Source organism: Apis florea, unplaced genomic scaffold (assembly GCF_048593485.1).
Source record: "Apis florea isolate Af1SG1 unplaced genomic scaffold, ASM4859348v1 contig_3745_pilon, whole genome shotgun sequence".
In the NCBI taxonomy this organism is placed as follows: Eukaryota; Metazoa; Arthropoda; class Insecta; order Hymenoptera; family Apidae; genus Apis; species Apis florea.
In genome coordinates, this window is record NW_028256831.1 from 196,172 (window position 1) to 221,575 (window position 25,404).

Sequence of the window (25,404 nt, forward strand, 5' to 3'; positions counted from 1 at the left end):
GATGCCCGTACAACCGCTTCTTCCGGTTTCGAATCGATGGATAATGGAACGATGAAGAAGCATCCGATGGTGAAATTGTTTTGAACGAGGGAGGGTTCCTGAAGGGGAGGGGGAGTCGATAGAGATTTGATGTTACTATTGGTATATGTTGCTATCCGATGGTATCCTCCATATTGATTTCGGGGGTGGTTCGTTCGAGACGAGCTATCGTCGGATGGACTGTATTACCGGTGGTGAGTTTATTTCTGAATTTAGAAGATACGTGGTGGGTGTTTTCGTTGGTAAGAGGGGCGAGAAGGGGGGGAGGAGGATCCTCTTTTCTTTTCGTTTTCCATGTTTTTTTAAAAAAACGATCTCTCGTATTTTAATCGTTTCCTTTCCTCCGAGTCGAAGAGGGGGATGAGGAATAATAAGGCGTGGATATTTTTCCTTATTGGGACACTCTGGAAGATTAGTTTCGCTCGATTTGCTGCTACATCGATCAAATTTCTTTTCCTATTATTTTGAATAATTTATATAGCTTGTGTCTTTTGGAACCGGTGGTATTAAGTAGACACAGATAGTTTTTAAAAGTTAATAAGAGAGGGGAAAGTAGAAGGAGAATGAGATCTAGTTAAATGATATCTTTCCTCTTTCGTTCTGAATAAAAACGCAATAATCTTGGATTCCACGTTTCTCAAGATAATTTTTTAAAATTAGAAGATTAGAAAATAAAAAAGAAGGATGAAAGTCTAATTGAATATTCTTCTTTGTTTTTTTATTTTACATAATTTTTTCAATTCTCCATCATTTTTCCTCGTAATAATTTTTTTACGATAAAAAATAAAATGATCAAAAAAGATCTTTGTTGTAAATTCTTCTTTCGTATTTAGAAAATAATTTATTTTTAAATCAATATTTTTCTCAAGTTAATTTTTCATTTATTTATTATTATGAATAAGAGTTGGAGAAAAGAGGACGCAATTGAAACCGATACGAATCTATTAGGGTCGATTCTTGTAATAATCCTTATTAAATGATTGCAGTGCAAAGTCATATAATAATAATATAGAGATAATAATATTCGATAAAAGCACGACGCTTCATGAAGACACGGCATATGGCGTATTTTATGACACCGCTATATCGCTGTTTCAATTATAGGAAATAATCTGTCGATTCTTTGTTTAAATAAGATCTTTTTTTGATATGTGTACATAAGCATTGATATAGCGTATTATTTTATTCACAATTGAAATCAATCTCTAAAAACCTTCAACTTTTCGTTCAGATCGTATTTCTTCTTCTGAAAATTCTGAATAATAAAAATATTTAGTAAATCTTGATATTCATCATTTTTATCGACATACTATTACGTCGTATTTTGTAACATTTTGAGAAAATAATTTTAATTTTAATCTGTGGATATAGGAAGAAAAAAAAATATCTATCACAGTTAAAATTTCAAAAATAATAAAAATCTGTCAACATTTCATAAATGTTCCACTCCAAATTTTTTTTCCCTGCACAACGTAAATTCAACGTTAGACTATCATAAACCCCTCGTCTAAATCCCTCGATAGATCTAATATTCGTACACCACCTTGCGAATGACAATTGGCAGTCTCGAGAATTACAGAGTCGAACAGTTAATTTCATCACATGATTTGCAATTTAAAATCCATTTGCCTACATAAATGTATTCACGCGTCTATCGTGTATACAATACAAGTATATAAATCCATATACGCACGCAACATAACCTCCATCTCGCTTTGGATATATAATTCGAAAAGAATCGCGGTTTCCGTCGGCGTAATCCGCGCGCTACGGTAGAGCATAAATTTCTCGTTAAGGACTGGCTTCTATCGTTCGGTTTTATCTCATTCCTCCTATGGAAAGTCATTACGCACCTCCTCTGTGTCTTCACCACGTCCTTCCACGCGCTCTTTCTCATTCGAACTGATCGATCGACAATTCACAATTTTCAGAACGATAATAAATGTTAATGTAACTTTAACTAATAAAATCGATATAAATAACGTCTTCCTTCGTCTCATTGTTCTTATTGAAAATCATTACTTTCGTTTGTTTCATCGTATTCTTCCGATATTCTTCTTGTTTAAAGTGGTTATAGGTTATGTTAGAGGCCAATTTCAGTTAGTAAAAATAAATGTAAATAATTAATTACCATCGATCGATTTTATTCCATTTCTTCATTGCACGCTCTTTATTTTTTAAATCCTTTTAAATTTTCATCTTATAGATTATGTTACACGAAATTTCAATGTATAATAAAACGAATATAAATTAATCGTTTATTTTATCTCTTCCTGTCTCTATCACGTATTCTTGCATCCTAGAATCTTACGTAACTCATCGCGATTGTAGGTTATGTTACACGAGAGTCAATTTCGATTAATAAAATCGATATAAATTACATACTACTTCAATTTTCTCTTTTCTTTCCTTTACAGAAAATCATTATGCGTCTTCTTCGTGTCTTCATCATTCCCTACTTTTTCACTTGCGCTGTGAGTTTAGCACGGTTATAGGTTATGTTACGCGAGGGTCAGTTTCGGCTAATAAAATCGATGTAAATTACATCGCTGCCAACAATTAACGGATAATGAAGTTCTCCTCTCTCTCTCTCTCTCTCTCTCTCTACTCTCTATTTCCCTCTCTCTGATTACAAATGTGGCGATTCGACGTGCTCGATTAATGGACTCGCGCCCGCGTTTGGGTCTTCGCGACGAATTGAAACGCTTAACGCTTGGCGATTAGCGAATTCATTTGCAAATCGAACTAACTCCACCCCCCTCTCGAACAGAAGTGTAAGTACTTTGGTTGCAGGAGATGGATGTTCGAGGTATATCGGGGGAATCGAATTCCAGAGTTTGAATTTCTGGGATTTTGGGGGTGTGTTTGGTAAATCGTGATGGTAAGAATGTTTTCAGAATTGAATTTTGGGAGTATATACGAAAGATATCAAAATTTTTGAATATAAATAATTATTTATTAAATTAATTATCGGTTGAATCGTGTTCATTTGTGAAGATTTGAATAGAAATAAATATCTATTTCTTCTATAAAAAAGAATACTATAGAAGAAATGGAGTAGCTTTAATTGTAAATTGTATTTGATAAATAATTGTTTTCTTGAATCGGATGTCGAAAAATTTAAAATCCAAATTTGTTTAAAAATATCGATACTGAGAATGAAACGTAAAAAAAAAAATTATTCATTCTGAGTACTCCAAATATTCAACAATTACTCCAACTTGCAAAGATTCGAAACCTGGATCTGAGTATTCGAAATGAAATTCAAACAAGTATTCAAATTTTCTTACTTTACATTCATAGACATTCAAAATTTGACCAATAATAGTAAAAACCCTATTTTATTACAAATGATATATATATATATATATATATATATATATATATATATATATATATATATATATATATATATATACATCGAAAATGACTAGTTATGAAGTTAAAAAGAATATTCAGCAGAGGTTGTCTCCTGATCCGCGAAAAAGATACTCCTTGGTCCTCCCTCTTATACACAAGCATCCCTCCTGTATACACGCCTCGCCGCTCCCTATTTCTTTCACGAAATATTTGTTTCGAACTCGTGCGCGAGGGAAAAGAGAGGGAAAACGCATTATCAGATAGGTTACCGGTGGAAAAGTCCAGCCAAGTTTCCACCGAACGATTTTGCAAAACTTCTCCACGAACTACCCCCCACGACGTGATCATGAGACGCGTAATCGCGGCTCGAATATAAATTTCCCAAATTTCGCATACGATCCCTCCCTTGAATATTCTTGTTGTTCGATCGTTTCGAACGCATCTGTTATTCAATTTCTCTTCCTTTCTTCCTTCCTTCCTCGATTCGTCTGTTTCCCTGAAACGTTTCAGGGAAGGCTAATTTTTCATCCGAGCTTCGATGCTCGTTCGAACGTTTCAACAGTGTCCTTTACGATGAGACAAATTATGTCGAAAATGGGGATTGTACGCGTGTGACACGGCATGCTCTGCTCGTCGAGTATTACGTTTCTATTTGTTAGGCTTCATTGTGTATGTTTCTTTTTGGCGTTTAGGATTGTTTCTCGGGATTTTATTAATGTTTCTCTTTGTTCGATTACGTGATGGAGATTAATTAATTTTACTATTCTACTCTCGTTATTTTATTTCCATCTTGTATTTATTTATTTACACTTTCGACGAAACGATAGCCCTTACTTACGTTTCTCGAGATCGATGCGATGCGTAAATATTCAAATTTTTATATACGTGCTTATTCGTAAATTACTTCTTTCTTAATAATATAGAAAATTTACGTCCTTTTTTTTTTTTTTTACACGTTCATGTGAAAAATGCATACGACAACATTCCGTTTTCTCGTTTCTCGAATAATCTGATCACAAAAATGATTTACTATCACGTTAAATTTAAGAGATAAAAAATAGAATTTTTGCTATATATGTATGAGAATATTGCAAATATAGTAATTTTTTTCCCAATATTTTATTCATTCTCAATCCCATCCTAATTCCTCTCCTACGAAATCAAATTCAATTGCTTTTTGCAAAAGTTTGAAAGGGAGGATAATTATATGATTTTGCTAATAAAAATTCTTTTAAGATAAGATCCACGTATCTAACTACTTACATTTACAAATTTCCAAACTAACGATCATCATTTGAAAACTGAACTCGAAACCTTCCTCAAAGAAGATACGAAAAAGGAGAAGAGACGTCCCAATCGAAATCCAAGCCCCAATCTTCCCTAATTTTCACCAACTTTCCTTCCTTTCTCGTTTTACGGGACATAAAGCGATAATCGAGCATACCTCTCCTCCCCTTGCTGATGAATGCCCGCTAATTTCACGCGTCATCGGCTTTTAGAAACGTGGTGTCACGGAAAAACCGGCGGAGGAACACGAGGAAGAAGAAGCCATTTCGCACGGGCGGCCATTGTGCGCCCCGATCATTACACGCCGATGATTGCATTATATTAGCCATGCAACGAGGTCCTTTTGCCCGCCGTTGATCCGTGTCATCGCGTATTCCACGCCAGATGATGCCACGTAACGACGCGAGTATTGCCCACCTATATCCCTCCCTTTAATTTTTCCTTCCTTTTCGTTTTTTCGTTTGCGACAGATCGTGAGTGAGTTCGGGGATCCGATTGTATTTAAATCGCGCGATCATATGCTTCGAAGGAGGGGGGGGGGATCTGATGATACCGGTATTGGGTGGAAGGTTAATACGAGGCAGAAGGGGATATGTGGATTAGATATACACGATTCGCGTGATTTCGTACATATCATACTGGTGAACCGTGGATATTTATCAATTATTCGTATACGAAAGAAAAGAGATTGTTTTTATTAAGTATCATCAAAGAGGTATCGTATATTCTTTCTACAAATGCGCAAAAATTATGAATTGAAAATAAGATTGCATAAGACATGTGTATATTTAATTCCACAAATTAATATGAAATTAGTGAATTCTCTTTCTTTATCTTCTTTATCGTCGAAGAATAATCGAAGTCGATAGAAATACAGGACATCGATGAGTATAAGCGAAGAACAAGGGATTGATTTGTACTCTATCATCAAAATATTTATTCATTTCATCGAAATATACGTTGTTATCTTTACTTTCATTTAATTTATACTCTCATTTCGAAATTGCTTTTGAAATTTTTAAAAATTCAAAAGTTTAGAATTAATCAAACGAACGAGAATTAATTTTAATAAACGAAAAGAAGGAAATTGGATAAAGATTAGTCGTCGAATTTCATCTCAGAAAAATACTTGGAGAAGATATTTCGAAAAGTGCAGTAAGCGCGAAGAAAATAGAAAACCCCCGATCCTTTTTATCGATTTTCGCATTAGGTTTCGCGATTGGATAGACTTTCATTAATATTGTCCCCGAAAGATCATCGCATTATCGTGCTTCACAGTCGTCACCCGTTTCGTTCCACGTCGTTGCCTCCTTCGGGATGGTCCCATTAAACCCGCCTCTCTACGCGCTCAAACGACTCAATTCTTCTATTTTAATCTCCCTAAGTAGAAGTAGGGGAGGCCCTAATCGTAATTGTAAATTGTCGTTTGGTTTTAATCATATCATTGGTTAAACGATCTCTTCTTTTTCCATACAATCTTTTAAACAATGAGTGCTTTTAAACAAATTTTTTTTGTCTTAACGCTAGAATTTAACCACCAATTAATCAATTAGACCAATCGATCTCGTAACAATATTACTATCACATTTGAAATTCAAATATTCCAAAATGCGTTTCAATGCAATTTCTTATCGCGCTGCCAAATATTTTCTACCAATCATCATCCTCATCCTCTCACGCGAATCATCAACTGTATCATAACTATCATCCTCCTCCTCCTCCTCCTCATCATCATCATCATTGCACCCAAGAAACCGCCCAAGCAGCCCACTGAACGACCTTCTAAACTCGCTTAAACCACCTTCAACCGCTGACCAACAAAAGGGATCCAGGGCCTAGAGGGAGCCTTCTTCTCTCAAAGAAAGAAAATAAAAAAACAAAATTCCAGTCCCCCGTGTATAATAGGCTAATTATAATTACCAAGGCGTTCGGTATAGCTACCTGCTATTCTCAGATCCATGTTAAGCCGGAAATAGAGGGAGCTGAATGGATGATTAATAACGTTCTACCAAGACCAAAAGTCTACCGCCATCGCGAGGCTACCTCACGATCAAACGATCATACACACGCACGCACGCACGCACGCACACACACATATATACCTAGCTTAAACATTATACGTGGAAAAAACAGCAAGAGAAAGAAAAGAGAGAAAGAGAGAAGAAGAAAGAAAGATTGCTGGATGATTTTCGAGGATTTGAAAAAGTCGAACACACGACAGTCGTCGTCTCGACTTCGAACTCGACTTTCCTCTGTGTTCCCGGTGTTACACGCCGTTCAGACATCCCTGTGAAACTATTTCATTGAGCAAATTTAACGCTAATACTGTCCAAATACGACAGCCCCATTGTTGGGGACCCATAAAGGGCCACAAGGCAGCACAGCTGCTCCTGATTCGTGAGGGCCGACAAACAGGCTTAAAGTCGCTGTCCTTTTTTCGCTCTATCAGTCATTTTCGTTCGTCGTTCCAGCCGAGAGAAAGGGAGACGGGGAAAGAGGGAGAGGAGTATAGATCCGAACATTATGTCGGTCCATTCACACGGGATATCTTGCGCTGGTGCCCGGTGGCGACGTTTACGCTACTCAAAATCTGCTTTCCACACTCGCTTTGCATGCGCTTATCGTTTGTCACCTGACGATACGCCCGACGGATCTTCAACGATAGCAGATTCGACCGCCATTTGTCACCGGTCTGTCCGGTGGTTTTATTTTTTTCCCCACCCTCGAAGGGAATCGATCTTGATCCATCGTTGAGGAGGATCTGGCAAATTGCGTAACTGGTTAGCAAAAAACAATGGGTAAAAGATAATTTCGACGAGATAAAAATAATGATCTAACTCGCGATAAAATTTGATTTTGTCGAAAATTTCGAGTCAAATTTAACGAAGGAGCATGATAATACATTTGCTTTTACAATATATTTATAGTGAAAGTGGATTGATAAGATGAATAATTTCTGTCGTTCTTTCAATATCCTTTAAAAAGATGATTTTAAAAGATTCAAAATTTCTTTCGAAAAAAAAACTCCTCGAGCAATCGTTAAAAAGTATCCAGTTTGGAACAATGAAGAATAACGATAAAGATAAAGATTTTCTTAAAGTTATTGAAATGAACGAAACGGACAATGGTTTAAAAATAACGAGCGAGTAAAATCGCATTTTATCTATAGAAATTTGCGAGTAAGAAGAAACTGAAAAGAAGAGCTTCCCGAAATCCCTTCTTTTCCCGTCCTGACGATGAAATTTCACGGTAAATCACGTATTCGACAACCGAGCTCCGCCACGGACAAAAGATTCGAATTGTCCAGGAATCACGCGCGCAACCCCCTCATCCCTGCGTTACTATACACGCCACATTTGCATATTTCACTCTCGACTATCGCGGAATAGCCCATTCGCCCTGTTTACTTTGCCCTCCATCTCTCTCTCTCTCTCTCTCTTTCTCGTTTATTTTTACATTTATACCGTATCCGTGTTATTCTCTCTCACTTAACATTACGACTTTCTGTTCTACGAACAACATCCCCACTGGGGGATGGAGTCTTCGCGTTTTCACAGAAATATGCGAGTTTACTGTTGATTCGCACGTTACGTTTAAGAACAAACATGGAAATTAAGATAAATTTCATTTTCTGAAAATTGAGAATTTACAATATACAAATTGAAGACTTTGAATTCTAGAATTCCTCCCTTTTCGGGAGGAACGTCGTGTTCCAAGATTTTATTCACATGTTGTTTCCGGGAGGGAAACAATCTTGATAATTGCGTACTCGCAATTTTCACTCGAACGAATTATTATTTTTTCCAGATTCGATACTTTAAAAGTGCAAACAAGCCAAATTACAATAATCCCGAAGAAAGAGAGGGAAGGGCGGATGGTAGAAAATTCTTCGATGAGAAAATGCCCTTCGTCGAAGAAATTTGTATTCAAATTTAAAGATCTAACGAAACGATGCGAAACAATTTGCCAATATTTGCGCGATTATAATCGGCAATGTAATTGTTCAATCGCCAATTACAAAAGACGCAAAACGATCAGAGTGGTAAACGTATCCGGCAGCAAACATTGCGGACGTCCCCGATGGATATCCGTGGATGTATCGTATCGAAACGCGCCACTTTTCCTGCCACGAGTTTAGCACGTGTAAATTCCAATATTTAACCGATCGCATTAACCTCTAATGCACAACGATGGAGTAATGAAAATTGTATGCAAAACTGTTGGATTCGAAACGGAAGTATCGCGCGCGCGCGAGTGAGAGAAGCGCGTAATTACCAAACGAATAACTCTTACGCTAAATACTAATTACGAAACAAATTACTTGCGCGTGTCATAAAGAAAACATTAATAGCTAAATATTTGCATAATATACTATCGACTGCACAGCTTTCGAAACGATATACAAAGCGTATCGATCGCGAGATACTTGGCGCGAATTTATTGCTATATTAGCGTGAATGTTAATAAACCATAGAGGCTGTAATTGTTTGCGCGCGATACCTTCAATCCTCGTTTTCGTTTCGACCAATCATCGTTCGTCCCCCCTCCCCCGTTTTCGCGAACGTCGTATCTTGCGGACGCGTCATCAATTTTTGTCATCGTTTCCGAATTTTCATTGTCGATTATTTCACTATTTCGATGACTCCTCTATTTTCGTATCGAAACTATCCACCATGCATGATGTACATTTAATATTATACACGAATAATTATAACGGATACTCTATTATAATTTTGTCTCGAAAGTACATCTATGACGTTTTGCGACGAATTTTAATTTATGCGAAAACATGTGAAATCGATCGATTCGACTGCGATCGATAGTATTCCAATATTAATGTAACTCGAAACTGAAAATAACATTGAAATTAATTTTAGATTCAAAAATATACAGTGAGAGTCAAGAGTAAGCGCCCCTTGTTTTCAAGAATTTCCGCCATTCTCTATTAATTCCTCCAAATAAAAATTCGAACAATACCGAGTTTATACCGAAAACTATTATCGATTTTACTTTGCTTTTTCAATACTCGTAAGCAACACTTTACACTACTTCCCTTATCCGCAAAATGAATCGTATAAATATGATTTTTTGATTAGGTCAACCAATCTGACCTAACAAAATCAACTCTATAAATTCATTTTCCACACGATAAACTTGAATATTAAAATAAAGACACTTTACACAGATCTCGAAACGCAAAGAAAGAAGATCGATATCAACGAAATCAATAACCACGTTAACCAACCTAACCTAACCTAACCTAACCTAATCGAATCAATTCCACGACTAGTTCTTTCCACGCGGCAAAAAAGCTTGAACACGTACGTAGATATAGTTGGAAACTGGCGAAAAACGTGAGCGAAAATCGCCTCGAGCCGGCCTAATTGTCCGTCGAGATATCCACCATCCCCACAGCGGGTGCAATAAGTAACGCCAGGCTAAAGATGAGGTCCAATGCATCAATGTCATCGCGGACAACATTGTTCCCCGGACGGCGAGGACTTAGGCTCTAACGACGTATTTATGGCGTCAAGTTGCGGCTTAAATAATAACCAGTCGATGATTGATGATACGGCCGTGCACGCAGAAAATCGACATCATTATTGTTGTTAGGGTTTTGTAACATCCGCTAAGACGCTTCGCGCGGGCACAATGCGCTCGCGCGCGCTCGAGGACGGCAGATGCGTATAATCTCTGTGTATTAACGATAGCACGATCGGGACCCAGAGGCCTTTATCTCGCAAATCAGTCCTGGGAACGACGTGGCGTCATCGATTTTCCACCGATTCCGTGGCGGAAAACGTGGTGCACTAATGAGAACGCGGCTTAAGGCGGCGGTGGAACGTTAAGAAGGTTAGGGAGAGACTTTTCCTCTCCGATCTTTCTTTTTCGATTTTCCCGGAACAGTGATGCTTTGTCTTTGATTTTCCTCTATATTCGCCATTATTCTTATTAATTTTTTCAACACTTGGGAGGCTTGTTAAAATATTTTTCGTTTCAATCCAGAGATTCGAGAGAGAGATCTGCGGACGGATAAGCGTTTGAGACGAGGCTTCGTTCGTATATTTAATTTGAGTTTCTAAGAAATTATATATCTTAGATTATAATTTGACTTATCGAACTGTTTCGGATTTTATATATAGGTATTGTTACAATTGTTACTAATGTTTGTTTTATGAAATGAAACTTTGATTAGAAGTTGAATAATGTAAAGAAGAAAGGGAAAAAATATAGAAGAATTATAGGAATCGTAGAATTGAAAAATAGATTGGAACAGATTGTGGTTGAAAATAAAAATTGCAATAATGGAGTGTTTTCAAACGATTCTGGAGCACGACAGAAGTTCTGCTAGGATAATTGAATAACCAAATGAAGGGGATTGATAAGATAACAAATCCGGATATTGACTCGTGAATAATATATTTTCTCCGTATCTATATAATTATTTTGATCGAAAAGATATCTATAAAATTATTCAGATTCAATAAGTAATATACTTTTGAACTTCGTTTTCTTATTTATTATCGTCAAACTTATATATACTTACTGACCTTACCTTTTCCTTAAATAATAATGATATTCAAACTTTAATATTTATTCACGTTTTAAATAGATTTAAGAAATTTATCATTTTTACGTCGTAAAATGTTCATTTTTCTTTTTTTGTATTCGTAAAATTTGCTTGCTAAAAAACATTGTTCAAACTTTTCACCGTTTCGTTGCAATAGAATTTATAGTAATCTAACCAACTTGTAAAATAACATTAATAATGTTCAATATTAACGCGCAAAATCGAATATAAAAAAAAGAAAAAAAAAAAGAAAAGAAAAAGAGAAAAAAATACAAATACGTCGTTATAAAAGTAATAAAACAGATCATGAAAAACATTTTCCCCGTTTGCTACTATAATTTTCGAAAATATTTATCGTATCGATGCGTATCCGGTTTATTAGAGATAATACGCATTGCAGATAATATAGATTTTCCGTTTCACGTTTAAATGAAACGATAAGCTGCAATTTTATTCTTTTATTACTGTGTAATAAAATGGCCGATGACACCGGCGCTACGCCGAGGATATTCAAAGCTGCATCCAGCGGGCGAGATATTTCGCGTTGAAAGAAGATATACGAGTCATAATTCCTTTTTTTTCCCCTTGTACACACCGTTTCATTTTAACCTAACGACGATTTCTAACCAAGATCCTCGTAAAATCAACATCGGTCACGTAGAACAGCTTGTATCAATTTCGAATGTAATATCGGCGGTTGTAACGTTTCTAAAAGCTTAATCTCCTCTTTGTATACTGATCGTAAAACTCGTACAGACGTAAGTTGATTATAATTGGCGTTTGATTTAAACCAAATTTAATTGGACGCGTTAATAACGCGTGCCGATTTTGATCAACCGTTCGAATTCGATTCGATAATTACAGTCCAATTAAATTTTCTTAAATTGGGAATATTTATACCATCATTTATACCATTTAATCGATCAGAATCCATTCCTTCAGCAATATATATATAATTTACTCTTAATTTTAATTAACGAAAGAATACATATAAGAACATTGAATATTGTTATTAAATATATTTTTCGACAAATTCACCTTAAAAAATCCTAACTTCTTTCAAACTTTTTCGAGAAACTGTACAAATAAACAAGATGAATCTCCCTCGCCACGGAAGATCGATCATACACACAGCTGAAACAGCTATCTCCGCCATTGAAAAATCCTCGAACTCTAAACGATATTTCTATACACCTAAAGATCCTCCATCAAGCATCGACAAATTGACGAGATAGCTCACTCTATCCTCCTTCCCCCCTCTAACAAGCAACAATAATTTCGATCGTAACCCAACCTAACGACAGAAGGAAGCCATAGAAATATATCGGTATATAAATACTATATATATATATATATATAGTATATATATATACACACCATATTCCATCGTATCCTGTCCGCGGGCAGAGAGTAGCAGCAGAATCACGCGTTTTCAGCTAGGGGGCCCCCATTGAAAAGCGGTGCTCATCGACAATAGGTTAAAGCGTCAAATTAGGCGGTGCAGGTCAACTGCATGGGCGTCCCTGCCTAGTCGTCGCCGTGTCGGCTGAAATTCTGTGCGTGCCCCGGATATAGGGTTGCCTCTGTAATGCCTCATAATACAAATAAGTCGGTCGGTCGGTTGGTGTGCCCCGCCGCGTGTACCCTACGGTCTATTATGGTTCTTGATCTCCGACCATTATGCGTCCACCTTTCTCCCTCGATTATTGTTGGCTGCAAAGTCATTCCAAGCTTCTGCACCTCTCCCCCCCCCCCCCTATATCCTCCGTTTCTATCCTTCTTCTCGATGCTGGTTTTAGTTTAGAAGAGCGGGGGGGGGGGGGTGGGTTGACGGTTCTCTTCTTCAAAAGATTTTCGTCCCACCCGCGCATTAACACTCTTTTCGATGTTTGAATCTTCCTCTCTTTCTTGCGAACCGCTTTTTATGAAGAGGAGTTTGGGATTTGGATTTCGCTTCGGTTCGATCTTCGAGTCGATGATGATCGGTTTTTGATTGTTTCGTGTTTCTTGTTTGATGATATATGGGTGGGTGAAAAATTGTGGAGATAAAATGACGATTCTTCGTGTTCGCAAAAAGTTTTCTTTTATGATGTTTCAAGCGGAAGGTGTTCGTTATTATTAAATAAAGGATAAGATATAGAAATTGAAATTGCGATATTCTTCTAGTTTGTCAATTGCAATTTTTTCCCATGAATTGTAGGTATGTGATTTTTTTTTTTTTTTTTTAATAAAACGTATCAATCTTTTCTTCCATTCCTATTTCCTGTACAAGAAAAGTACAAGTCATTGAAGAAATATTATTAAAAAGGGATTATACTATTGGAGTATTCAATGGTTTTATTATTACAGCAAGTAACACGCTTCCGCTTATTGACTTCGATTCGTCTGTTGGTAGAAATGTATCCGGAGAATAACCAGTAGGGTACAAAATAGACTAACAATAAGCTCGTCTCCCTTCCTTTGATCGTGTATAGCCTCTCTCCCCGTTGTGCAAATAGATCGAAATATTTATTTGAAAAGCAAAGCAAAACGAAAAAACTAGTTCCACTAGCAAATTTTATTAATATAAACGTGCTCGTTTAAAAAAAAATCTTATATCTCTACAATTGTATTATTTCGTATATATTATTTCGTATGTTATATCCTGCATTATTTGTCGAATATATATCATCGAAGACAAAGTTTCTCTCATTATTGAATTTCGTCGATTTTAACGTAATAATCGTCAAATTAATCACGCAATACTTTGCTTGGAAATTTTTCTTTCTATAAAGAAATATTAGAAATTTCCTTAATAATTCTTTCTCACTACTTCGCTTCAATTTCCTCTTCTCCCTTTGATTCTAAAAAAATTCTCCTTTCTCCAATCGGATAATATGATAATATTAATTATCAATTATTAATCGTGCCTCGCACAGATACAAAATCCAAAAAAACACAGAACACGCTTCGTTGTCTCGAGATATTAACGTTTTTTTAACACGTTTCGTTCCCTTCATTCACGAATCGTATTCATTCCGTTTTCGGATAAACAAAATTGCTCGTCTCTCAATTAACTAATTGAAACGATCGTTTTATTCGTTTCGATGATAAACAAAGCCGTTGCCTCGGACAAATGGGATTTACGCGCGATTCGATGGCGAAATGAAATTTTACTTAAAAGCTGTATCGCCGCGAGATGAAATGGCAGCCGGTGTAAGGGGTGCGATATTCAATTAGCGCGCGGCAGCAACGATGACACACGGTTGTCTTCGCGCGACGCTAAACGAACCGGAAAGGACCCTTGGGGATGGCCAGCTGTTAGCATAACACCGAGTTGGCAAGTATCGCCAAACCAATCAATCTTTTTCCATTTAAAAAACGATGAATTTTCTTAATTTCTTTCTCCTTTTTACCTAATCGTTCCAAGAGATTTTAAGATAACTCGTGAAATTCGAAAGGAAAATCTTAATTTCGAACATTTTTTTTTTTTTTTTTTACTATTCTAATAATGATTACATTACAAACGATTTTTCTTTTCAGCAATATCTATAATAATTCAATCCCTTGTAAGACACGTCTTCTTTGAAATCAATAGATTAGACTCCTCGCCTTTCGCGAAGCGATAAATCTTAATCTAAAATTCAAGTTACAGTATCTTCTAATTCCAATCATTCTCAAACATAATTAATACGCAAAAATTAAACAGTAAAATTAATACATCGATAAGCAACAAATTTTCTCTTAACTTTTCTCCTAAACTATATCTAAACCATATCGTCTTTCATCCTTTCCTGTTTTAACAATCAATTGAAACGCGGCAAACGAGGCGAATTCCCAATCCCACCTTGTTGCAAAAACCACCTCCCCCGTATAATCGAAATAAAAAAACGAAACGCGACGAGTTGAACGAGTTTTGGATCGGCAAGTTAAATGCCTGGATCAGTTAATCGGAATAAGTTAATCGTCGGAGAAGGAGTGACGCGGGAGGAGGTCGATTAGAAAAAGTGGAACGGGTATAAACGGGGCTACGAGGTTCGAACGAGTACAGAATCGAGTAGTCGAGTGAAGCGACGCGGGGTAGGCCATAAACAAGTGCTTACCGCAATCTAATGCGTCTGTAATTGCTCGAGCACCAGTATCTTCCCCAACGGTCCCACTTGCTCCCGCGATTTAATTACTATGTAAATGTCGCATTCCCTAAACTGTCCGTTTCCCTTCCTCCTCCTCCTCCACCCACCCCTTCCTCCCCTCTCCGTCTCCCTACCCTTTTCCAGGCTGTCGCCCGATGTCCTTAATTACTTTATACGTTATTATAGCCCACCAACTACTGTCGACCGTACTCACTCCATCCGACAGCCACCACCGTTTCACTCCATTCCGTTCGGCCATATTGTTGCCGGCTTAAGCCCCAATCTCTTTACCTTCTTCCGAGGACCGTTCCCCCGCGTGGGTGAGAATGAAAATCGTTATGCTGCCGAGATTCTTTTTCAAAACGATTGATTTTTTTTCTTCTTCTTCTTCTTCTTCCTTTTTTCTCTTTTTCCTTTTCTCTCGCGGGGAGGGGGAAAACACACGACGCGTTGCTTCTCTTCTTTCTTTGCTTCTCCTCCTGTTTCGCGTGTTTTTTCGAAGATCGTTTGGTCAGATGTATAAAGTGTGATTTTGGGATGATGGATTTTTGGATTTTTTCCTCTTCTTTTCTTTTTTAGAAAAAGTGAAATGCGAGATGAAATATTTATATTATTCAATTTGTGCTTTTGAGAAAAGGAAAAGAAGTTTTCTTCGTAGTACTGTGGACAATTAAATATTTGAGTATTGAATTTTGGAAAAATTGAAGAAAAATGAATGTAAATTGATGATTGATAAATCGATAAATTTAAATGGTATTCAAATTTTAATTTTCTTTTTCTAATTTTTGAGAAAAAAAAAAAGCTAAAGAAACAGAGAAAAATATGGAACAATTGTTTCTGCTGAAATATTTTTTGTAGAAAAAAAAAAAAGAAAAAAAGAAAAAAGTATACATTTCACGAAAAATATCTGTATTTTTTTTATTTCTCTGCGTATATGTATCGATAAAAACTGTCATATTCCTGTTTTTTTCAAACTGAAACAATTTATCTCGCTAATTCATAAAGATCGGTTTCTCCTTTATGAAAGCATTTAGCAATCTCGAACGGTACGCTCCTTAACTACGTTTTGATCACAAAGTCGTTTCACGATATACTTTATAACATCGTAACACGGGTCGGAATTACGTATCTCATTATTCTTGTCTCGTACGCCGGCCTGTAACACTCGTGTCATTAACTGAGGCCATTTCTGAAAAGTAAAATCTTCACGAATTTTCTTTTCACCTATAATTATGAAAAAAGTCCTTGATGACTCTTTACTTTTAAATCAATTTTCATATTATTTAATTATATATTTCTGCATATTAAATTAATTTAAAAATTTACGTAACAATTCTTATGCATGATGATTTAAGATATTTTTTTTTTTCCTTTTTTTGCATAACTAAGGTTAAGTTAAATATTTTATTGATTGAATTTAAAATTATTAAATAATATTATGTATGTAAATTCATACAAAGATCGATACAAACATATATATTAAACGAAAGTTTATAAAAATAATGATTAAAAGTTGTTTCATAAATATATTCTTTACATTCCTTTTATAAATTTTTTTGTAATTTTTAGAGAAAACGAAATTACGTTTTATTTTAAAACTAAAAAAAATTGATCCGTAGAAACAAGCGACAGACAATGAAAATTATTGGCTAATCGTAAATTCTTTCTTTCAATGTCAACAAAATAGATTTTTAAATTAAATGATAATAATTTATGAGAATCAAATTTACGAAAACAAGTTTTATCATCTAAAATAATTAATTAACTTTAATTACAGAAAAGTTAGAAATTTATTCGTCATTATTTACATTATAAATCGAATAATATTATTCGAAAAAGAGAAGTACATTTAACCTATACGACGTTACTTTACTTCTTCATTGATAAACGTATTGTTTCAATGGTTTCGATTACCAATTGGTTCGTCTTGCAAGATCGTCTTTATCCCCGATTCTACTACGTCTTAGCTAGTGGACAGTATAAATGGGTTCGCTGTCCACAGGAGTCCGATAATTTGGCAGCCGAGAGGGTTGTAAGAGGGCTTTGACCAGTTTGTCAGCCACCAATGTACCTAAGAGGGTCCTTCGGCTATGCTACGTCAATTTGTCTTACACCGCAATGGATAAACTCCCTACGATTTGTCACTGGTCGATTTTCTCATTGAAAATCAATTGATCGTGAATACGTTTCGAGTATTATGAATATTCGCTAATTCTATAGAGATCAATATCTCAATAATTTGAGAATACAAACATTATATCAAGAATCTATTAACAATTCGTTATTTGTTGATAGTATTATTTTATTAGAAATAAAATTTTATATTTCTTCTTAAAAATCAGAAAATTAGAAGAAATACTTCAAAATCGAAATTTCCTTCCTTTATAATGAATCGAATGAATTTATTATTCATTGATATTACTACTCGTTATACTAATAACATTGATTGTATTAGTTTTTATTAATTGCGTAATTACGTATAATATGAGTAGCAAAATATGACGTATAAATAATTCTTATAACATTCGCATACCAAAAAAGATACGAAATATAAAAATGTATAAACGAAATGAATTTTCATATGAAATATAAAAGTAAAAAAAAAAAAAGTATACAAATTAAAGATAACACATAACTTAAATAAATATAATTTAAAAAAAAAAAGTTTTATTAATTGCCCTTTTTAAAATTTAACGAAATAACGAAAAGAAGCAAATAAACAATATGAATGTAATTAATTGTTAATTTTTACAATATTATTTATGTATTTCAATATCTTCATAATGCAATAAACTTTCGTATCAAAATATAGTTCGATCGAATAATTATACAAATATTACTTCCAAATGGTACTGACATAAATAAGTAAATTTATTTGTAGTAGCTACAAGTTCAATTAACGTGTAGCACCATCTCTCGAGTAATAAAAACATTTCTTCAAAAGATAAAAAAGGATCTCTAACAGGATAAGGAAGAATATTAAGAATCAGTGCCATCTTCCGATTAATTTTAGAGATAGAAATCTTTGCCTCCAATAGATGGCGATAAATCTCACTTCTCATTCTATTTTATCTACTTTCATTTTATCCTCGCTAGATAAAATAAATATCATTGACAAAAATGATGCTGACGATCAATTTTTGCTTCATTTCTAAAATTTATTTAATTAACTTTTTCACTCCTACATTCTATAGAAGGTTCTATAATACCATATCTCTTATATAGCATTGCAAAGCATTCTAAGGCCAAATTCCCAAATATTAAGCATTTCTCTATTTTTTTCGTACGCGATATCTTAAAACTTTGTATCATATATTTCGAAATATACAATCTTCAAAAAGATCATAGTATTTCTAACGCTATCTAGCACGTTCTAACATACGTATGTGGACAAAATTAAAATTTCCTAAAAAGGTACAAAGAAAAAACTAAACTAATATATATCGTTATAATTTTAGAAATTGAAACAAGAATATTATTATTTATCACCTTAAATTACGATATTTCTATCTACGAAAAATATAATCGCGATCGCAGCCAATTAGCTCATATTATTTCTTATAAAATATATAGTTGTATCATTGACATTAACGCGATATTAGCAATAATTACATATATTGATATAATTATATATTGAATATTAAATAATATGATTTCCCAGGTCTCACCGCTTGGAGGTTGCTGCGAATTGGAGACCCACCCTGACCACGACGTCCCATCCACCCTCCTTTAGTACGAAAATTTATTTATTCACAAATAATTCTCCTTTGTATGATATATGTTTGCAAAACGTTCAAACTTTTGATCGTTGTGCAACACGAGCATCAAAAGGAGTTGCAAAGAAAACCGGCGCGGAAGACTAAAATCTGAAAATAAAATTAAAATTAAAAGACTTTCTACCAACATTTTACATTTTCATTGGTGTGAAAATGACGAATGATTGATAGTAAAAAGCTTAAAAAAAAGAAGAAAAAGAAAAAAATAAGCAAAATAAGCATCCCAAAAAGCGCTACACCATTTTACCCAACTACTTATTTACAATATCTACTTTTCTACAATACATGCAATACTACTTTATTCAATAATACAATACCCTTGATTGTGTATGCACTTAATTCTAAATACATATTTTTAATCAGTATCATACAATCTTATATTCCTCTAGAAAATTCTGAAAAAAATTTAAAAGTATAATATTAATATTCCACTTATAATAAAAATTTTTTTCTTATTTCTTTCCTATAATGTATAAATTAGTTAATTATGTTTTGTTTGTAATTATTGTTTGTTTATCTATTGAAAATCTAACAAATTCTCTTCATATCATATCTACATTCATACTAATGACACACAATTTTCATAAAATTTATGATACGACATAAATCACACGGCAAAAGGAAAATACAAATCAAAATATATCAATGATAGCTACTGAACAAAGTCACGTAGCTAGTACCAAGTATCAAGTACATGTTTGTAATGAGGAAATTGAGGAAATTGAGGAATTAAGGTAAAGTTAAGGTATTGCCTTGAAAAATAGACAAATATGGGCTTGGAAAACGAATCAGAGTAGGAAAGGCGAGAGTGCCTTTTTTAATAATAGGAAGAACAGAACATCCCATTGTTTATAAATCCCATATGTCAAGAAAGTTAAATATTTCTTCTAATCTAACCCTATTCTAAATCCTATCCTACATGATATAAAAATTAAAATATTTATTTGATGATGTAATCCATTCCGTTGAAAATTGAAGAGGATTTCTGAAACAGACTATAAAACAGAATTAAATGAAACTCAATGATAAAAATAATTAGTTTTTAGCAAATCACACATTTATTTTGTATCTTTTTTTTTTCTTCTTTATTTTCTTCAAACCATTCATTCATATCTGTAACAAACTCAATTATTGGATTAATAATTAAAAAATAATTTGCATTTAGGAATGGATATTAAAAAAAAAAAAATCAAATTATCAAAATGTTGTTAAGCAATTCATGATTTTAAATGAAAGATATTCATCGATAAAAAAACTAAAATATATTTTTTAACAGTAACAAATGCTCTTAACAAGGGGGATGCTGAAAAGAGAAAAACGACGAAAAGAGGTAATCAGAAGGATTACCAAAATAATTATCCACTCAATGTAAATCCGAACAAACCGTGAGTGGAATTTTTTTCTATTTCGCAACACTAATATACTAATATCTTAAAAGAAAACGCGAAGAGTGCTTCATTATATATATTCTAATGCAATTATTCATTGAAAAAAAAAAGAAAAAAAGAATTAAAAAAAAGATAAAAAAAAGAAAAAAAAAAGAAAAGATAAAAGATTCCCGAAAATATATACGAAACTCTAATAAACTAATTTATGCACTCGTATTTTATTATATACGCAACACTAATAGCGGAAGATTGCAGTCATAGTCAAAGACTGCCGTCGTACAATCACCCTTTGTACAGCCTTTTTGGCTGCAATAGATGATTCAGGAATTGGAACGTACTTCCACAATCCAAGTGGAAGAAATGGGCAATTTATAAACGCAATATTACTATAAAAAAACGCGATTATTTTTGAACGCAACACTAATTTTTCAAATGAATTTAATACAAAATTTATTATTATTCTATAAATCCAAAAAGCTATTTTTAAATATCACGATATTATAAATCTACATTATAATATAAATTTAAATTTATATATAAAGAGAAAAAAAGAAAATAATAAAAAATAGACTAATTCATAATGAAAATAATTAAAAGCAACCACGATACTTTTTTAACGCAACGCTATAGCAAACGCGATCATCATTTCATCGCAACGCTAATTCAACCCGTTATTAATCAATCGCAACACTAATACAAAACCGCGATTTGCCCATGATGACTGGATCAACGATGGGCCAGCATGCAAATTGGCCAGACATATATACAATAACATATACTACGTATTACTAAAACGAGCACAATGACAAAGTAGTAACAATGACTTCCCATTCTTTGGATCCAGACAAGATCCAAAAGATGAGAAACCATTCGTTGCAGCCCTCTTCGTGACAGTTTGTCGGGCCTCTTCGGTCTTCCTCCTTCGGGCGCAATGCCCGCTGAAACTTAAATCTAGGCTCGAGATTCACTAATCGCAAACCAAAGAAAAAAAGAAAAAAAAAGGACTAAATCGCGGAAGCTAAGTGCATGGACGATCAACGATCGTAATAATCGTTCTCCGTACATGCATAGAATCTCGAGCGCAACGTTCGTTTCGAAAACAAATCGCGACCGCGACCGCGAAATTCGAAAAATCGATGAGCAAAGCCAGAGACGAATGGCATTGTCATCCATTCGTCTCAGCTTCGCCCTCGATTTCTCAAATTTTATTTCCTGAAACAGATTGCCACGCGAAAACGCGCCTACCCGATCAGAGACTGTGACAACCTGCCCGGCCCTACCTACTTATAATTAACAGACATACCAGAAATATACTACCTATCCTACCTAGCCCTATATTTAAAAAATATGGCAAAACAGACACACCAACACATTCATTCCACGATTCTCACACATAACACCCGGGCGCAAAAGCCTACACTAGGGAAAGCGTCCCGGGACGCCTCCGACACCCGAGCTTGGCACACTACTCGCACACTCTAACTTTACGTACCATTTTCCTGAAATCGACTGACGATGGCTAGCGATCATTGCGTGAAACGCGATAAAAACGCGTGTATCTACATTTTAATTGTGAATATTTACGAATATGTAATGTTTTCTAAAAGATTAGCTACTAGATTAAATAGTAACATTATTGTGAACCAAAATTATATTATTATTGTAATTTTTAATTAAAGATTAATAATCTTGCTTAATAATTATTTATTAGTTATTCGCAATATTTTATTGCGAATATAATTGTAAGTTGTGATTGAATAATGAATGAAATAATATGATAAATGAAACGACGCAATTCCACAGCCTAACCATACACACGCAATGTGGAAAGTACGTCGTGCACGATACACTAACGCATCGTCAGTCGCTAAAAAATTTGTATTAGCTTATGAACTAAGATCATCATACCCATTGCCTCTCCTTCACTCAAGTAACACCTGGGCACGTGAGTGAATTCCTGGCAATGAACATGGAAAGGGTTAAACCTGAAAATCCTGAGCTAAAAAAATATTAATATATCCATATTGTATCTAGCGGGCTAATATTCTTTGGACTTTGTATCATATACTTCAAATTATATTATATATTTTAAATTCTTACTATATTTCAAATTATTTGTGACTCTATTTTATATCTTATTTTATTAATTGAACAAGTTATTGAAATTTTAGCATATTAAATCTTTAATATTGAATTTAAAAAGGAAATTAAAAAAAAATTCATTGTAAATTAATAGATTGATAAATATTAATAGATATATCCTCAGGCGATTTCTTCATCACAGCATATTTTCAAAACCATAAGAATAATATTCAAAACTTATTGCTCTGATTCTAAAATCTGCCTGTCGCGAAATGTCTTCTTGCACAAAATTTAATTCACATTGTACGAATAAAAAATAAAAATTGAACTTTACTATTTACCAATATTGTAAATCATATTGAAGTAATATGAAATTATTATATGAAAATCACAATAATCAAATTGATCAAATAATTTAAAATGTTACTCAGAAGGATTTTGAATTATAGAAATTCAAACTAATTATTATATTATACTGATAATTATATAATAATAATTATTATATGTCTTGGAATTAGAAATATACTAAACATTTTATATTAATCAAAAACGCGAAGCGTAAGAAGACCTATCCTGAACTAATAAATAAAACACAAAAGATATAATTGTTACTACTCACGGGTATTTATTACAAATAAATATCCGTGGTCATTGTGCTCGTACAAAATTCTACGTATACAACCAGTCATTCGTGTCGATTCGGATCTTTCATCCTACGACATGTTTGAATGACCGGAGGAACCAAAAAGCATGCGACTCACCATACGATGCGACGAATGCTTTCATTGTTATCGTATTGTAGTCCAGAAATCATCGGAGGTTGTCATCAGGATGGAAGAAATCTGTGAAAAAACGTCATAATTTAAAACACGGTTCTGATTACTTGAAAAAATTGAAATACGAATTAAATATGCAATATGTAATAATAATATTGAAATTTCATTTAACTTCTATTTAGAAGAATAAAAATTTAGATAGATAAAAGAATAATTACCTCTTCGCGTGATGGATGATCGCCTTATTCTCTTGAGAGAAGCACTGATTCTACCCTGTACCGAAAACGAATATTTAAAAGAAAAAAAAAGTAAAAAATAAAAAACTAATAACGCGTCCGCATAAATTATAATCGGCGAACAAACACTGATTCTATCTTCGCGTTTGATTATTCTAATTAAAATCTAATCAGAGCTGTTGTGCTCTAAAAAATATTCAAAATACTATGACGAAGCAAACACTGATTCTACTAACCACATTGCGCGTGGTCAAATATTTTTTAAGATTAAAGTCCAGGAAAAATCTTCATAAAGATCATCAGCATCTGCGAAATAAAATGTGAAATATTGTAATTTTTTTCTTGAAAATATAACATTCGTTATTTAAAATCTTGAAATAGTAATAAATGGAATTATATTTATCTTTAAACTTTAATAAAAAAATATTAAATTTTAATAATAATAAAAATATAAAATTAAAATTTAAAAAATGATTCTTCTTACCTCTTCGCGTGGTGGATGATCGCCATATTCTCTTGAGAGAAGCACTGATTCTACCCTGTACCGAAAACGAATATTTAAAAGAAAAAAAAAGTAAAAAATAAGAAACTAATAACGCGTCCGTATAAATTATAATCGGCGAACAAACACTGATTCTATCTTCGCGTTTGATTATTCTAATTAAAATTCAATCAGAGCTGTTGTGCTCTAAAAAATATTAAAAATACTATGACGAAACAAACACTGATTCTATTAACCGCATTGCGCGCGGTCACAAATATTTTCTGAAATTAACATTAAATTAGTAGAGAGATGGGGAAAGATAAAAGAAGAAACAATATTTTTTCAATATTTTTCTTCTTCTTCCTATCGAGCATTTGTTCTGAAAATACTGTTTTTTTTTATTTTAACTGATTATGAATTATGTATAAAAATGTTACCAATTATTTATGAATATCTGAAGTTTAATAAAATATTCGTTGTCAGATTTTAAAATTTAACTTTTAATGATAAACCATGAAAATTTCTGATATATTTTTTATTTTTTCACTTTCATTTAAATAGAATGTAATTTTATTACGAATTGCTTAATAACAACCACTAATAATTCAATAAAATAGAATAAAAATTTATACATACGAAATATAAAATTTTACCGCGTCATCAAGAAAGACATGGCGTCCATATTGGAATTTTTCCCGCCTTTTAAGAGCTATCACGTTCAATATCAATTAAACCTGTGCAGAAAAAAAACTTCTAAATAAATGAATGAAATATATTAAAATTAGATTATGTTAAAGTGTTATAACAATTAAATCAAATAAAAACTCACATAAGCTATCTTATTAAATTCGACACTCGAATTATATGATGTATAAAGAATTTAAAATGATTTAGTTGACAAACAATTATCAATTCTAACAAAACTAACTAAAATATTGAATGTATTAATTAAATAAAAACGCACAAATGATAAAAAAAAATAACTATAGTATTAAAAACAAAAAATAGTAATATAATATTAAAATATTACGCACTAAATAGAACACACGTCTCGAGAAAATTTCAAACGTCTAATTGCCACGACGAATCAACGAACAATGTCACTTTACTGCGCGATTTGACTTCGCGCATGGAATAACAAAATGGAGAGGGGATACGCCCGGCAATTCGACAAGCTAAAATATGTTTGAACACGAATTCTTAGAAACGATCAAACATAAAGAATATTTCTAGCCTCGAGCAAAATATAAACGATAGACCACAAAAAAGAAAACAATAAATATATACGGGAGA

The 25,404-nt window shown here is 33.6% G+C and overlaps 1 long non-coding RNA gene across 1 annotated transcript; it reads left to right on the plus strand.

Annotated features, from left to right (window-relative positions):
* Positions 1-16,992: 16,992 nt before the first annotated feature.
* On the plus strand, positions 16,993-18,180 carry LOC147656504 (uncharacterized). The gene is made up of 2 exons (XR_015294318.1): positions 16,993-17,289; positions 17,372-18,180. It is a non-coding gene; the product is annotated as an uncharacterized LOC147656504 (long non-coding RNA).
* Positions 18,181-25,404: the final 7,224 nt, after the last annotated feature.